Consider the following 15555-nt stretch of genomic DNA (forward strand, 5'->3'; position numbering starts at 1 on the left):
TTCTCTGTCGTGGACCTCTTCCATGAATTTCTTGGCTTTGTTGTGGTCAATGCAAAGGAGAAGGATCCCGTGGGGTGTTCTTTTGTATAGTTGTTCTTGGTTTATCACGAATTGTGATGCAAGTAAACGAATGGCTCTTTGTCCTCTTATATCAGAGTTAGGAGGGAATTCGTTTTTGGTTTTGTAGTTGAGATTAGCTTGGTACCAAGGTTTGACATGGTTCTCCTCGTCGTTGTTGATGGCGCAGATGTGAGCTGGCTCGCTCCTTCTTTCGACACATAAGGGCATGGATATCATGTCGTTAGGTATGTTGACGAGCGAGACAAGTTTTGGTAGGGCATCAACGAATTGGTTTTCTTCCCGTGGTAAGTGAAAGTAGTCGATTTGGTCGAAGAATTCCGCCTCCTAGTTAATTTTTGCTTGGTATAGTGCTAGGCTGTCGCTTCGAATTTTCCATGATCCGGACACTTGATTGATGATGAGTGAGGAATCTTGGTGGACTCTCAACCTCTTGATGCCTAGTGTTATGGCTGCTTGTTGGCCGATGAGGCATGCTTTGTATTCGCCAGCATTGTTGGTGACGGCAATGTCTAGTTTGAGTGAGATCGAAACGTGTCCCCCTTCTGGTGATATTAGAAGGATTCATACCCGAAGCCTCTCAAATTTGATGCACCATCAAAGTATAGGTCCTATGCGTCGGTGTCGGCAAAAAGGATGTTTTCGTCAGGGAGTGACCATGTGTCAGTCGTTGGATCCTCGTTGCAGGGTTTTCTGCTAGGAAATCGGCGTTTGCCCTTCCCTTGATAACCTTGAGGGGTACGAATTTGAGGTCAAATTCGGATAGCATGAGTGTCCACCTGGACAACCTTCCGTTTAGCAAGGGCTTTTCGAAGATGTATTTGACGGGGACTATCTTGGAGTAGATGTGAATCGTGTAACTGAGCATATAATGTCGTAGCTTCTTTGTTGACCAAACCAGGGCGAGACATGTTCCTCCAGTTGGGTGTACCTGGTTTCGTATTCGATGATCTTTTTGCTGATGTAGTAGATGGCTCGTTCTTTGCCGTCGATTGTTTGTGCTTACAATGCTCTCATGGCCGTGTCGGTGATGGTCAAGTATAGGGATAAGGGAATTCCCGGTTGAGGTGGCATAAGGACTTGGCAATCGTCGTCCCACTCGGTGTGATCGGTGGCGCGGAGATTCTTGAAGATAGGTTCACAAATCATAGTGAGTTTGGCTATGAAGTGGCTGATGTATTGGACTTGACCGAGAAATCCCCGAATCTCCTTCTCGTTCTTAGGCCGAGGCATTTATTGGAGAGCTTTGATTTTGGTGGGATCGATTTCGATGCCTCTTTTGCTGACGACGTGTCCCAAGAGTTTTTCGGAGGTCCCCTCGAATGCACACTTCTGAGAATTGAGTCTCATGTTGTATTTTCGAAGGCGAGCGAAGAGTTTTCGAAGGGCACTGATGTGGCCGGCCGTCTCGCTCTTTTGATTTGACGACCATGTCGTCGATGTATACCTCCACTTCCTTGTGCATCATGTCGTGTAGGAGAGTGGTGGTGGTTCTTTGATAGGTTGATCCGGTGTTGGTTAGGCCGAAGGGCATGACAGTGTAGAAATATGTACCCCACTATGTAGTGAATGCAGTTTTGTGCATGCCTTCTTCAGCCATTTTGATTTGGTTGTACCCAACATACCCATCCATGAATGATAATAAGGAGTGCTCAGCGGTGTTGTGTACCAAGATGTCAACGTGCGGTAGAGGGAAGTCGTCTTTTTTACTTGCTTTGTTTAGGTGTAGATACCTCATTTCTGCACCTCCCGCAAACCACCCGGTGATGATTGGGCCGCATGTTTGGTATGCGGAACCATTTGTGACAGTTCGTAAGTTTATCGTCAAGTGATCACTCAAACACTTGTGTCTACCTCTTAATTGTCATCTACGTGCCGATACGGTCGTTTTGGCAGTAATTAGAGTACATTTGGAGTCCGGGTCAAAAAACCGTCTTCATTTTCTAATAGCCGAGTCAAAATGTTCTGGAATGTTCCGGATATTTCTATTCCATATTTTCCAATCTTTTGGTCTTTGGTAAAATATCTCCCGTAATATTCACACAAAATATTAAGGAAACGAGATTAATCCTTTATTCCATAATAGAAACGCGGAAATCTTTCTTCCGCAGGAGGAAGCCACTGAGGAAAGGACGCAGCAAGTGCTGCGCCTCTTCCAAGGGACGCAATGCCTGCTGCGCCTCTTCCTCAGTCCTTTTCTGCGTATTTTCCGTATCTTTTCAAGATTCACTTTCAAATATTCTCCGAAAACCCTAGTTCCTCCGTGTGATTAGTATAAATAGAGACCTTCGGTCTCACATATTTCTCACGCGAGTGTCCGCCCTTCTCTTCTCCCTTTGCATTCTAGACCACATTCTTACCTTTTTGGCGTCTACGTGCTTGAACTTTCGACCACGTAAGCTCGGATCTTTCTGAGTACCACCCTCGTTTTGCATGACCGACCAATTTGACCAACTCCACATCAATCAACTTAATCAATCTTGTTCGTTTTCCTCCTAGAGGGCACTTTTGTCGTACATTCGAGTCGAGCATCACTAAACGTTAACTTAGTTCATCTCGTTTCGTCAAAAATGTAAGTCTGAGGGTGTAAATCCTTCTTTTGTTTATTGTTCTTTATTGTCGAAAGTAGTCTTAAAACCGATTTGTAAAACCTTGTTTAAAAACCCTTTTTACGGATTATCAGAAGACAACCGTCGAGAAAGGACGCAGCAACTACTGCGCCTCTTCGAAGGGACGCAGCACCTCCTGCGCCTCTCCGTGAGGCTGCCGCAGTTCCTGCTTCCTTTCTTCTTCCTTCGTCTTTTGTTCGTCCTTTTGTTTTTCGTTTTGTTATCAATTGTTCATTGTTTCATTAACATAACAATTTGAATATGATAATTTTAACCTGTAATTTATTAATAATTCTTCATAATTAATTCATCTTCAATATCCCGACTTAAATCCCTTATAATCCATATTTGCGGGTTTTCGTCATTAAATCAATTCGCTTTTTAGAGATTCGATTTACCCATATTGAATCTTTGAAATTCATCTTTGATATATTTTCATCTGTTATTTACCGTCACCATCATTAATTCATCATTAATAACGTGTTTAGTCTAATTAATTTGATTAGTTTGTTAATTTGTAAATAATCTTATAAATCTTGTAATAATTCATTCTATTTAGTTTTATTCATGCTTTATCGTTTTTATGACCTCGTTCACATGTAAATAATATGTTAATCACTTTCATCCGAGTCAAATAGCATTAATGGACCATTAAATTCACCAATGAACATTAACGAGATGCGGTTCCGGCTTCACAGGCAGAACTCAACCTAGGAACAGACGCAGCAACTGTTGCGCCTCTTCCAAGGGACGCAGCTCTGCTGCGCCTGTTCCCGGTTGATTTCTGTCCCTGAACTCCCGTTTCTACCTTGACCTAGTTAATTAATTACGTATTTAATTAACTATTACTCGTACTATCATCCATAATATGTTCGTTTATTCATTTATTCTTTCTTTTCTAAAATTATCCGTTTTAAATGTATTTTCGACATAAATCATTAAATCCGATGTAATTATTGTAATTTTTCTTTATTGTATTGTTATTGTATTTCTTTTATTGTATTGCCTGTATGTTTTCACATGCAATTAAACTAAATTTCTACCTCGACATTAATTGTATGTTAAATTACGTATTAACCGACTTAGTATTAATTCTCACATGCTAGGATAAATTTATTGGATGTTGCATTGCATGCATATAACCGACAACATATCGAGTATAGATTACTTCCCTAATTATTAGTAGAGGCCGCTATCGAGGGGGGCGGGATTAGGTGTTCGATCAAAAGAGCTTCCTAATACGTACTCTCACCCCTTACTCCAGATCTCTGTGAACATTCGTGTTCATTGGCATCCACGAGAGTCATTCTAGACATAGAATGCTAAGGGTGACGAGTGCTTAGTGTTCATGTCATTACTTTGTGTCTTGAAATGACACGAGGTATTCGAACGGTTTCCAATTTTCCACAATAAATTGGTGGCGACTCCACAAATGCAAAACAAACAAAGAGGAAAAGCTTGCTTCGCTTTTCGCCCCCGTGGGCCCGCGTCCACAGTTTGGCGACTCCGCTGGGGATAATACACTTACGTGTAGCCAAAAGGGTGAAACTTGAACAAGGTTAGGGAATAGTTTGTACAAGACAATTGTCGGTTTTCATAACTCGGTCTTCCTAGATCGTTTATTCGGCCTTCCTAGGCCCAACCCAACCCATTCAACCAATCGTCCCGTCTAAACGATCCGAATTCTTATTTGGACCTAAGGATGGATAGCGATTGACGTCTTCCATACCATGGTACTTACTCTTGTTTGTATCAAGGACTTTCACTACTTGAGGAAATGGACTAGGAATCGGCCTTACTCTTGTTTGGTACGAGCCTCTCCACAGACCTCGGGTTTGATTGTTCGGTATGGCAACCCACCCTTTAAAACCAAAACCCTTCTAAATGCACTCAGCATCCCGTTATAACGGCTGAAGAAGACATGCACAAGACTGCGTTCACTACACAGTGGGGTACATATTGCTACACGGTCATGCCTTTCGGCCTCATCAACGCCGGAGCAACCTATCAGAGAACCGCTACCACTCTCCTACATGATATGATGCACAAGGAGGTAGAGGTGTATGTCGATGACATGATATTCAAATCAAAAGAACGGGACGGCCACATCAGCGCCCTCCGGAAATTCTTCGCTCGTCTGCGGAAATATTACATGAGACTAAATCCTCAGAAGTGCGCATTCGGGGTCACCTCTGGAAAACTCTTGGGACATGTCGTCAGCAAGAGAGGCATTGAGTTTGATCCAACCAAAATCAAAGCCCTTCAACAAATGCCTCGGCCTAGGAACGAGAAGGAGATTCGGGGATTTCTCGGTCAGGTCCAATACATCAGCCGGTTCATTGCCAAGCTCCCTATGATTTGTGAACCAATATTCAAGAAGCTTCGTGCCTCCGATCACACCGATTGGGAAGACGACTGTCAGAAAGCCTTCGACAGGATAAAGGAAATCCTATCCAAACCTCCTGTCCTCATGCCACCTCAACCGGGGATTCTTCTATCCCTATACCTGACTGTTACCAACACAGCCATGGGAGCAATGCTAGCACAAACAGTTGGCAACGAAGAGCGAGCCATCTACTACAGCAGCAAAAAGTTCATTGAGTACGAGACGAGGTATACCCAACTGGAAAAGACATGCCTTGCCCTAGTATGGTCAACAAAGAAGCTGCGACATTACATGCTCAGCTACACGGTCCACATCTACTCCAAGATGGACCCGGTAAAATACATCTTCGAAAAACTCGTACTAAACGGAAGGCTGTCTAGGTGGACACTGATGTTGTCCGAGTTTGATCTCAAGTTTGTACCCCTCAAGGTTATCAAGGGAAGAGCAATCGCTGATTTCCTAGCGGAAAATCCCGTCAACGAGGATCCAACGACCGACACATGGTCACTTCCTGACGAAGACATCCTTTGTGCCGACTCCGACGCATGGGACCTATACTTCGATGGTGCATCTAATCTGAGAGGCTTCGGGGTAGGAATCCTTCTAATCTCACCAGAGGGAGAACACGTTCCGATCTTGGTCAAGCTAGACTTCGCCGTCACCAATAATGCCGCTGAATATGAAGCATGTCTCATCGGCCTACAAGCAGCCATCACACTTGGAATCAAGAGATTGAGGGTCCACGGCGATTCCTCGCTCATCATCAATCAGGTGTCCGGATCATGGAAAATCCAATCTGACAGCTTAGCTCCCTACCGAGCGAAGATCAATCAAGAGGCCGAGTTCTTCGACCAAGTCGACTACTTCCACTTGCCACGAGAGGAAAATCAATTTGCTGATGCCCTGGCAAAACTTGCCGCGCTCGTCAACATACCTGACGACATGACATCGATGCCCCTATGTGTCGAGAGAAGGAGCGAGCCAGCTCACATTTGTGCCATTATCGATGACGAGGAAAGCCATGATGAACCTTGGTACCAAGCCATCCTCAATTACAAAACCAAAAACGAATTCCCTCCTAACTCTGATCAAAGAGGACAAAGAGCCATCCGTTTACTTGCATCACAATTCGTGATAAACCAAAATGAACTCTACAAAAGAACACCCCAAGGAATTCTCCTCCTTTGCATTGACCATCACAAAGCCAAGAAAGTCATGGGAGAGGTTCACGACGGAGAATGTGGCCCTCACATGAGTGCAATGATGCTTACACGGAAAATCATGCGGCTAGGTTACTACTGGACCACCATGGAAGCCGATTGTCGTAACTACGTCAAACATTGCTACAATTGCCAAATCTTCGCCAACGTACAACACATACCACCATCCCTTTTATACACCATGACATCACCCTGGCCTTTCTCAACCTGGGGCATCGACATCATCGGGAAAGTCAACCCGATAGGCACCAAGGGGCATTGCTTCGTCCTTGTCGCCATAGACTAGTTTACCAAATGGGTAGAAGCACAGTCGTATGCAGTCTTGACTGCAAAACAAGTGGCCAAGTTCATTCAAAACAACATCATCTGCCGATATGGGGTACCCCATGAAATCATCAGCGATCAAGGCTCTCACTTCCGGGCGGAAACTCAAGTTTTGCTGGACAAATATAACATCAAACGACATCGATCATCCCCCTACCGTCCACAAACCAATGGAGCGGTGGAGGCATCGAACAAAACTCTTGTCACCATTATCAAGAAAATGCAAGACAACTACCGCGATTGGCCGAGCAAACTCCCATTCGCACTCTGGGGATACCGAACCTCCATTCGAACACCGACAAGCGCCACACCTTTCTACCTAGCATACGGTATGGAGGCGGTTCAACCGGTAGAGTTAGAGGTCCCATCTCTACGCATTCTACTGGAGAGTCAAGTCCCTGAGGCGGAATGGACCCGTCGAAGGTACGAACAACTCACTCTTCTAGACGAACGGCGACTCAACGCCTTGCACAACGTCCAGCTATACCAACGACGTATACAACGGGCATTCAACAAGAAGGTTAAACCCAGAAACATCCAGGAGGGCGACTTGGTCCTCAAGTCAGTTCGAGCACCGTTACCCGTCGATCCGAGGGGGAAATTCAAACCCAACTGGGCCGGGCCATACCTGGTCAAGAAAATACTTTCGGGGGGCGCAGTGAGACTGAGCGACCTAGATGGGGAGGACTTTACAAACCCGACCAACCTAGACCAACTCAAGAAATATGACACGTCTGTCGTGTACCTGTCAAAAATAAACTAACTAAACTAACTATATAGCTAGGGAAGTCAGGTCGATCTCCACAGAGAGGCAAGATATTTGTAGAAGTCCGTATATTTGGTCACAAATGGGGGGGGGGGGGGTTGTTTGAATTGTTTTCTAAACTACGAAGTTTAATGGAAAGAGAAATAAAGGGTGAGAGCAGTAAAGGCAAGAAATGAGTTTAAACTATCAGATAAAGAGGGACATGTCAGGATTTCGGTTCACTACGGTAGTCCAGTGACTCAGCTGTAAATGATTCAGACGAATTAATGTAAGACGGATGTTGAAAGGTCCTTTTGGTCCACTTTCTATCCTAAAATACCACTAACTTAACTTTCATTCTCGTCAGGGTAGTCTACTGTTCATAGCAGGCCTATTTAGTCCAATCTTTCGATCTAGGATTAATTTTAGCCAGGTTAAAGGATGACTCAGAAGCGTGCACTCAACTAAGTCGATAAATACAATTAAATTGCTATGGTGACAGAGTCTCATAATTAATCCATCTGTTTCATTTACTACATCGTCACATTCCTACCGCAGATCCCCTAATCCCAACATGAAAGGGGTTTAGCTACTCATGTCGCTAATTAAACTAACAGCAGATAAATTTCCAGCAGTAAACATTATGAAATAATAAGCAAAATGCATAAAAGAGAAATTAGGGCAGAAGAAATAACGAAGTAAACAAGCAATTAAGGCAAACAAAAGATTAATTTAATTAAGAGTAGAGAAAGGAATTACAATCAAGCGAATTCCGGCGTAAAGAACACAAAATCTGAGCAAAGTAAATCCAAAGAGCAAGGTTACAGTGAAAGGGAAAAGCAACGTAGTAAAGTTTTCTGTGTAAACTGCTTAAGATAAAAGATAGATAAAAAGATACCTAATAACCCAGTTAACATAAGTTTAAATAGGAAAAGTCATTAAGTTTGCGGAATAAAACAACACACGGGCTGTTTAGAAGCCCATAACAGCGAAACCACTCGATCGAGTGGATTGAAACCACTCGATCGAGCAAAACCTCAACAGCATCTACTCGATCGAGTGGAAAGTTACTCGATCGAGTAACTCGTCTTTTAGCAACTTAAGGATCGAGTAGAATTCTACTCGATCGACCATCTTGGGACGTAAAAACCACTCGATCGAGTGGCAAAACTGCTCGATCGAGTTCTTTATCTTCAAATCAGCTCAAGTCCGTCACCGACTGTCTCGTAATGCGTGCCATGACGCTTCCCAACGCAGTATCTCACTCTGGGAAATCCCGTCTCCTCTAAATGCATGCAAAAAGGACGAAAAAGAGTACGATTCCACTACTTTCGCGTTCATTTCTACAAAATGGACAAAACGAACCAAAGTAGCCAATTCGGGGCAAAATACTATAAAAACAGTATAAAAATGCATGGAAATACGTGCTGAAATAGGCTAAAAAGACTATATATTATGCACGTATCAAATCTCCCCAAACCGAACCTTTACTCGTCCTCGAGTAAACTAAAATGCAACTAATGGAACGGAAATGATAACTCAGAGCTAGCTTAACTTGTCTACTTGAACCAATTTAATGCAACAAAAAGTAACAGTTAAAGCTAAGCAGTCAATACGCAAACGAATTATAAGCTGTTCAGAAATATAGCCAACCTATCGACCTTCCAAGACCAACAAAATCGGACTCTCTCGTGGTCACTCTTCTCTCATGAAGCAAAGGGTGAATGTTAAATGTAAAAGAGAGAAGAAAAGACAGTCACTCACCTAACTGCGACCTACATAGCATGCATGCAACAAAAATGAAAGACAATTCAAGTACTAATGCACACACTCCAACCAATAATGTCCGTCACAGCCTAGGGCTTACAAATAATTTGGGAATAGTGAGGTTCAGGTGAGAAAGGGCAAAACATGTTATGGAAATGTGGAGGTAAAAGCGTCAAGCTAGTTCCTAACAGGACCATAGTAAACCATCCGAATCTCAACTGATTGAAAAACTAAGCACAAGTGCCCTTCATTTGGTCCAAAGCTCACTAAACTCAAACACAATCTCCTCAAAAAAAAATATAGAATAAGAATGGAGGAGTTAAACGGTTACAAACTTTCCTTTTTTAAACACCGTCTGAATGAACTAACTCAAATAAATCGACTCTTTTTTTTTTCAAACTTTCTTTCTTTTTCTCCTGTTCACGTTCCAGCTCTTCCTTTTTTCATTTTTTATCATTTTTTTTCTTTCTTTTTTTCTTTCACTTTTACGTCTTTCTTTGTTTTTTTTTTCTTTTTCAATTCTTTTTTTTTTCTTTTCCTCCTTCCTTAACTTTCCAACAACTCCAAACAAAAGAGATACGGGCCAAACTGCAGCCGGAAAAACATACCACAAAAGACATACTAACTAGCTTGACTAGGCAGGCTTAGTTTGGGATGTAGCTAATGGGTCAAAAAGGCAAGTTTTGGCTTATGTGGAGCTAAATGGGTGAAAAATATAAGGAAAGGGAAATTTGCAAGCACCTCCCTGCATGTGACACCAACCACAAACCCGAATAAGTGCATTTGACGAGAAATTGAATGTCATAAATGTGCAAAAATGATGAACGTGCTATGCAAGAAGTACTACTCTCAATTCCTAAATTAACTGGTCATGAATGTCACCAGTTATAAGGCTCTAAAACTCAGAATTTTTCAAGTAGTTTGCCAATTTATCAGGTCAAGTCTAAACAGTCAGCTATATTTGAACAGAAACTCGTAGACTATGCGTATGACAAAGCTAATAACTATCAATAAAGTGCAAGGCTCAAGTAAAATGACAAGTTATAGTGCATTATCATCATGAAAATCTACCGTTCCGACTCAACCTATATGCTAAAGTAAACGTGAATATTTTTGAAATTTTTTGAAATTTTCTAATTTTTTAATTTTTTTGGATTTTTGATTTTTTTAATGAAATAAATGAACAATGCAAGCTGAAAAATAAACGTGAATGCAAAAACAAATGCAAATGTAGACTCAAAAGGATGCAATACCCTCCCCAAACCAAAACGGACAACGCCCTCGTTGTCCTCCAGCATACACCACCAGATATATACAGGGGAACGGGAATATACAACCAATAAATAAAAACAATAAATATAAAGGAGACAAAATAAAAGAGCAAGAGATACATACAAGATACGAACATCCCCAAACCAGCCAGAAAACTGGGGAAGTGAGTAGACCAGTAGCTACTCATCGTCGTCGTCGCCGTCGCTGTCACGGATGTCCTCCACCCTGAACTCCGGATCTCTCTCATCCTCTCTCCTCCTCTGCTCCTCAGCATGAGCTCTCTCCACAGCCACCTCAGGGTTCTCGTCCTCCTCCTCGTCAGCCGACTCCGGGTACCCCTCAGGTGGGTACCGGTAGAAGGAAGGGTGTGGCTAACCCTCTGGGATCGGACGGTGTCGCTGCAAGTGGTACTCGTACAGAAGGGGCAAGGCTAGAGCCAAGTCCCTCTCCATACGAGTCTGACGCTCTGCAACCTCAAGCAAAAAACCGTAAACGGCGCCCCCTTGGTCCAGGACCGCGGGCGCCACAAAAGGAGGAGGTGGTACGAAAGTAGCCGGTAGGACCGGCTGAGCCTGTGTCTGGTCAGTGGCAGTGGGAGTAGGAGTGGTAGTAGTAGTGGGAGTAGGGGTCGGATCGGGTGTAGCCGTGGAAGGTTGGGTACTCCCTGAAGGTGTGGACCCCTCTCCAGTCTCAAGACGCCGCTTCTTGGCGGCGGGTGCAGAAGGAGTAGGTCGGAGTGGAAGGAGAAGGTCAGGCAGTGGTGGCAATCGGGCGCCCCTAGCAACAGTAGGAAGGGGCTCTAGACGGGGGAGAGTCTCACAAGGTAAGTCTACAGACAGGAAGCCGTCTATCTTCCATGTCTGGGAGTCTGGGGTCAGCCAATGCTGAGCAAGCATGGCATCCAGACTCAGTAGCCTCTCTCCCGCGAGGTACTGCAAGTCACGAGGCCAAACGGGGAAAAGGCGACGGGCAAGGATGGTGGCTATGCCACCGTAAGCAATAGTTCTCGTCTCCTTCAGCCCCTGGCTCTGAAGGTACTGGACGGTCAAGTAGGCAATGTTGAGGGTAAAAGGACCCTCGCAGTCAATGTTTAGGTAACCGCCCAGGATGGAGAGCTCGGTGTTTGTCATGTTGTTCGGCTCCTTTCGGCCGAAAATAGTGCTCCCCATCAGTCTTAGGAAACAACGGACAGGGGGAAGGTGGACCTGATGGAGCTTTCGCTCCCTAAAAGTGGTCTGGGCCAGGGTCCGCCAAAGCTGACGATGGACCCTCCTAGGGGCAGCAGTCTCGCCCGTAGAGGTAAGGCCAAGTAACCTACCAAACTCCCCTAAGGTCATCGGAAAAGTCCGGTTAAACAACCGGAAGGACACTGAAGAACTAGTGGGGTCAGCATCGTGTGCCCCGGAGGAGAAGGTAAAGGAGCTGAGAAACTCGAGGTTCAGCTCTAACAAGGTACGGCCGCTCATAGTGATGAGTCCGGCCATCCCCGTGCCCCGTAGTAAAGCACAAACCGACTCGTAAATGCCGAGTCTCTCAAGTGCCGATTTCTCTAGAAATCGGGAAGGAACATGCACACAGCCTAGCAGGTGATAAAACTTCTTACAATGTAAAGCGTTAACAAAATGTACCTGCGGATAATCTGGGTGAGAGTCGAGGGAAGTGTCCCCTCGGACTGTGACCGTGCCAGAAGTAGAAGGATCAGCAGCTGAAGTAGAAGCAGTGGAAGTAAAGGTGGCTGGAGTTGGCATAGAACGAGACTGTCTACGACCCCGGCCTCTGGAACTCGAAGTAGTAGCCCGTGCAGTGACGGTGTGAGGGACCAGGGTGGTCGCTCGAAAGCATTGCGCGTCGTCAAGCGAGTCCACCACAGGTGTAAAAGTAGCGGCTGGTGTAGGAGTAGTGGCTGATGTGTCCACCACTGAAGAGAGACTAGCAGCAGTGCTAGCAGTGGTGATGACCGTAGAGGAAGTGGCAGCCTGAACTGAGCTAGCTGCAGAGCTAGCTGGGGCAAAAACGCACTGCGGTGAAACTAGGAAAACTGGGGCTGCAGTAGTGACTAAAGCGGAGGCGGTGGCAACAGCAGGGGCCACCGTCTCACTCAAGGACGGGCTAGAAGTGGAGCTGGTAGAAGGCAATGAGCTAGACTCCATCCTGTGAGCATAGGGCAGGGGGTATGATAAGAAAAATAGAGGCTAACAGTGGCGAAACAGCAAGAACCCATCATGTTAAACCTGAAAAACTCCCCTACCAGTCGAAAAATTTCGACCTACAACACATAATTTCCAACAATTCCTCAAAAATTTTGAATTACAGTATGCAAACAGCGATAGGGAACGGGATAGCAGGAACGACAGTAGCAAGTAACAACAACTGAGGTTAATTAAAGCAAGGCAGCATATAAACCCGTCTGACAGTCGAAAAATTCGACTTAAACAGCCCTAATCGCGAAATCTCGCGCAATAATCGAATTAAAACATGCAACAACAGCGAGGAAAGGGGATTGATCATCAAGCAAGACAAGTAAGGGCCAATAAAGACAATTAAAGTCGAAAAATTCGACCAACAATGAATTTTTCGAACCCTAATTTCAATTTTACCTCATAAAATTCAAAATAACCGAAATTAAAAAGCAATGAGGATGAAGGAATCACTTACTTGATGATAGAAATCCTACAAATGCAATTAATCTTCAAATAAACAAGCAAAAGAGGCGATTTTTCGAGCTAAAAACCGCAAACCCTAACCCGCTTTTAAAACCGTGTAAATGAGCACGAAGCAAGGGGAAATTAAAGGGCTTTGAAGGATTAATAAGCAAACAACAATTTGTAGGAGGCGGATTAGGTGTTTGGGCAAGAAAGATGGGGATTTGGGGAGGTTTTTTTATCGCAAATAGGGGTTGAGGGACGAAAAATTAGGGAAGAATGAAATATGAAACAAAAGAAAGAGTTAAAGGAGAAAAACTCCCTGCGTCCTTTTGCAAATCCACTCGATCGAGTGGTTTTAAACTACTCGATCGAGGACTTTCATGATCTAGCTACTCGATCGAGTAGAATTCTACTCGATCGAGAAGTCCCACTTTATGCTTTCCTCGATCGACTGGAAAAAGCATTTGATCGACCATTTTTTCACTCGATCGAGTACAAAAAGTACTCGATCGAGCTCTTTTCTCGCGTAAGCTCTTGAATTTCGTCTTTCTTCCTTTATATTGCGTAAAACTTCCTCAAACCTGTATAAAAACACGTGCAAAAATATCCCAAAATACCAAATACGCATAGGAAAAGTCTATAGTCTTAAATCTACGCTAAAAACAGTCTATAAACTAATTGTCCTAATAAAAGCATTAAAACAAATTCAACGGAAAATTCAAAATTATTTATTACAAGGTGTTACACGGGGCATTTCCCCGCTCAGTTCCCAATGCAATTCAGTAGCCCCTTGGTGGGCTCCTGACAGGAGGACGTCATCTCAGCAACATTGACGGTCCTCTTCAACTTCTATGAGCTTGGATTTGAATCGTTTAAAACAGTAGGAGGGGAATAGTTCACATCCACATAAGCTCGAACTTTCCTCATCCTTGCTCCTCTATCACCATCTTTGGCATCCTTACTCCCAATTTGATTGACAGTAATTACACCATGTCCCTTGACAGCTCCTTCATTGCTTTCATCTGTTCCTGCAGCAAGGAAAACAGACGAACTTTCCTCCTTTTTGCTCTCAATCTGAGGCGGAGGGGTAACGATAGCAGCACAATACTCCAAATTTTCACCTGTAGTGTCAATAATAGGGTCAATAGAAGAGAGAGCATTGCAAGGCTGAGCTTGCATGAGAGCCCTCCGGAACTTAGACTGATGAAAAATTAGCTCCTCGTCCCCTACCTGAAAGGTCAAAGTCTTCCCCCCGACGTCTATAACTGCACGGGCAGTAGACAAAAATGGTCTCCCTAAAATAATAGGGGTGTGTGCATCTTCGGTGATGTCTAAGACATCGAAATCAACGGGAATAAAGAATCTCCCGATCTGAACAGGTACGTCTTCTACTACACCTAGTGGCCGTGATATACTACGGTCGGCCATCTAGACTGTCATGTTGGTGCAACTCAGCTTTGTCAAACCAAGTCTCTTAGACAGAGACAACGGTAAGACACTCACGCTAGCGCCTAAATCGCATAGCGCGTTATCAATCAAATGGGTACCGATATGACACGGAATTGAAAAACTACCCGGGTCTGACTGTTTAGGAGGTAACTTATTTTGAAATAGGGCTGACCCCACCTCAGTCAAAGCTACGGTTTCACTATCACTAATATTCCTCTTACGCGATAAAATTTCTTTCATAAACTTAAGGTATGAGGGTACCTTTGTCAGCAACTCGGTGAATGGCACTGTAACACCCCCATACTCCAAGTGCCTTACCAGGACCACTCGGGTATGAAGACATCACCATCTCGGTCGCCCGAGGTATGATAATCAAATAGACAAAACAGAAACAACGTTTATTATAAATAGTTTAATGAATAAATACAATCCTCAAAACCAAACCAAAGTACGATACATTATTCCAAACTAACTGTTCTCAACTGAAATGTAAATAAATGCTAAACTTCGGCGGAAGACTCTATCGTCATGTCGTGGCCATCCCAGCTATCCCAGAACTCATCTCTATACTGTTCAATATCTCGCTCACCATCCCCGAATGGATCACCGCAGTTTACAAAACAACACCGAGGTCGCATTACTAATCACACAATCAATATAGATAACAATAATAAGGCAAACAGACAAATTTGAATCACACACACACACACACCACCAACTCCCATCATCTCAATATCGACCGTCCACCTTTGGACCTACCACGCGATGGGGGACCGCAGCTGTTCCCACCTAAGCCCCGCTCATCGTACGAGCGATAACCCTGTCCCATTAATGTGCACATCCCCTTCCGTGGCGGGTTCCACGAAGGGCGAAACTAGAGCGTGAAGTCACTCCCGCAAGTGACCCCACTCAGCCGAGAACGCATCTCGAGAGCCATAGACAACCAATCACAATCACAATCACAATCACAATCATCATATCAAACATCTAACTACAAAGACATCACCAATATCCCATTATGGGACTAATACCGAGTAGGAAATCCTACCTGGAAAGCACA

The sequence above is a fragment of the Silene latifolia genome, chromosome 4 (assembly GCF_048544455.1).
Source record: "Silene latifolia isolate original U9 population chromosome 4, ASM4854445v1, whole genome shotgun sequence".
NCBI classification, from domain to species: Eukaryota; Viridiplantae; Streptophyta; class Magnoliopsida; order Caryophyllales; family Caryophyllaceae; genus Silene; species Silene latifolia.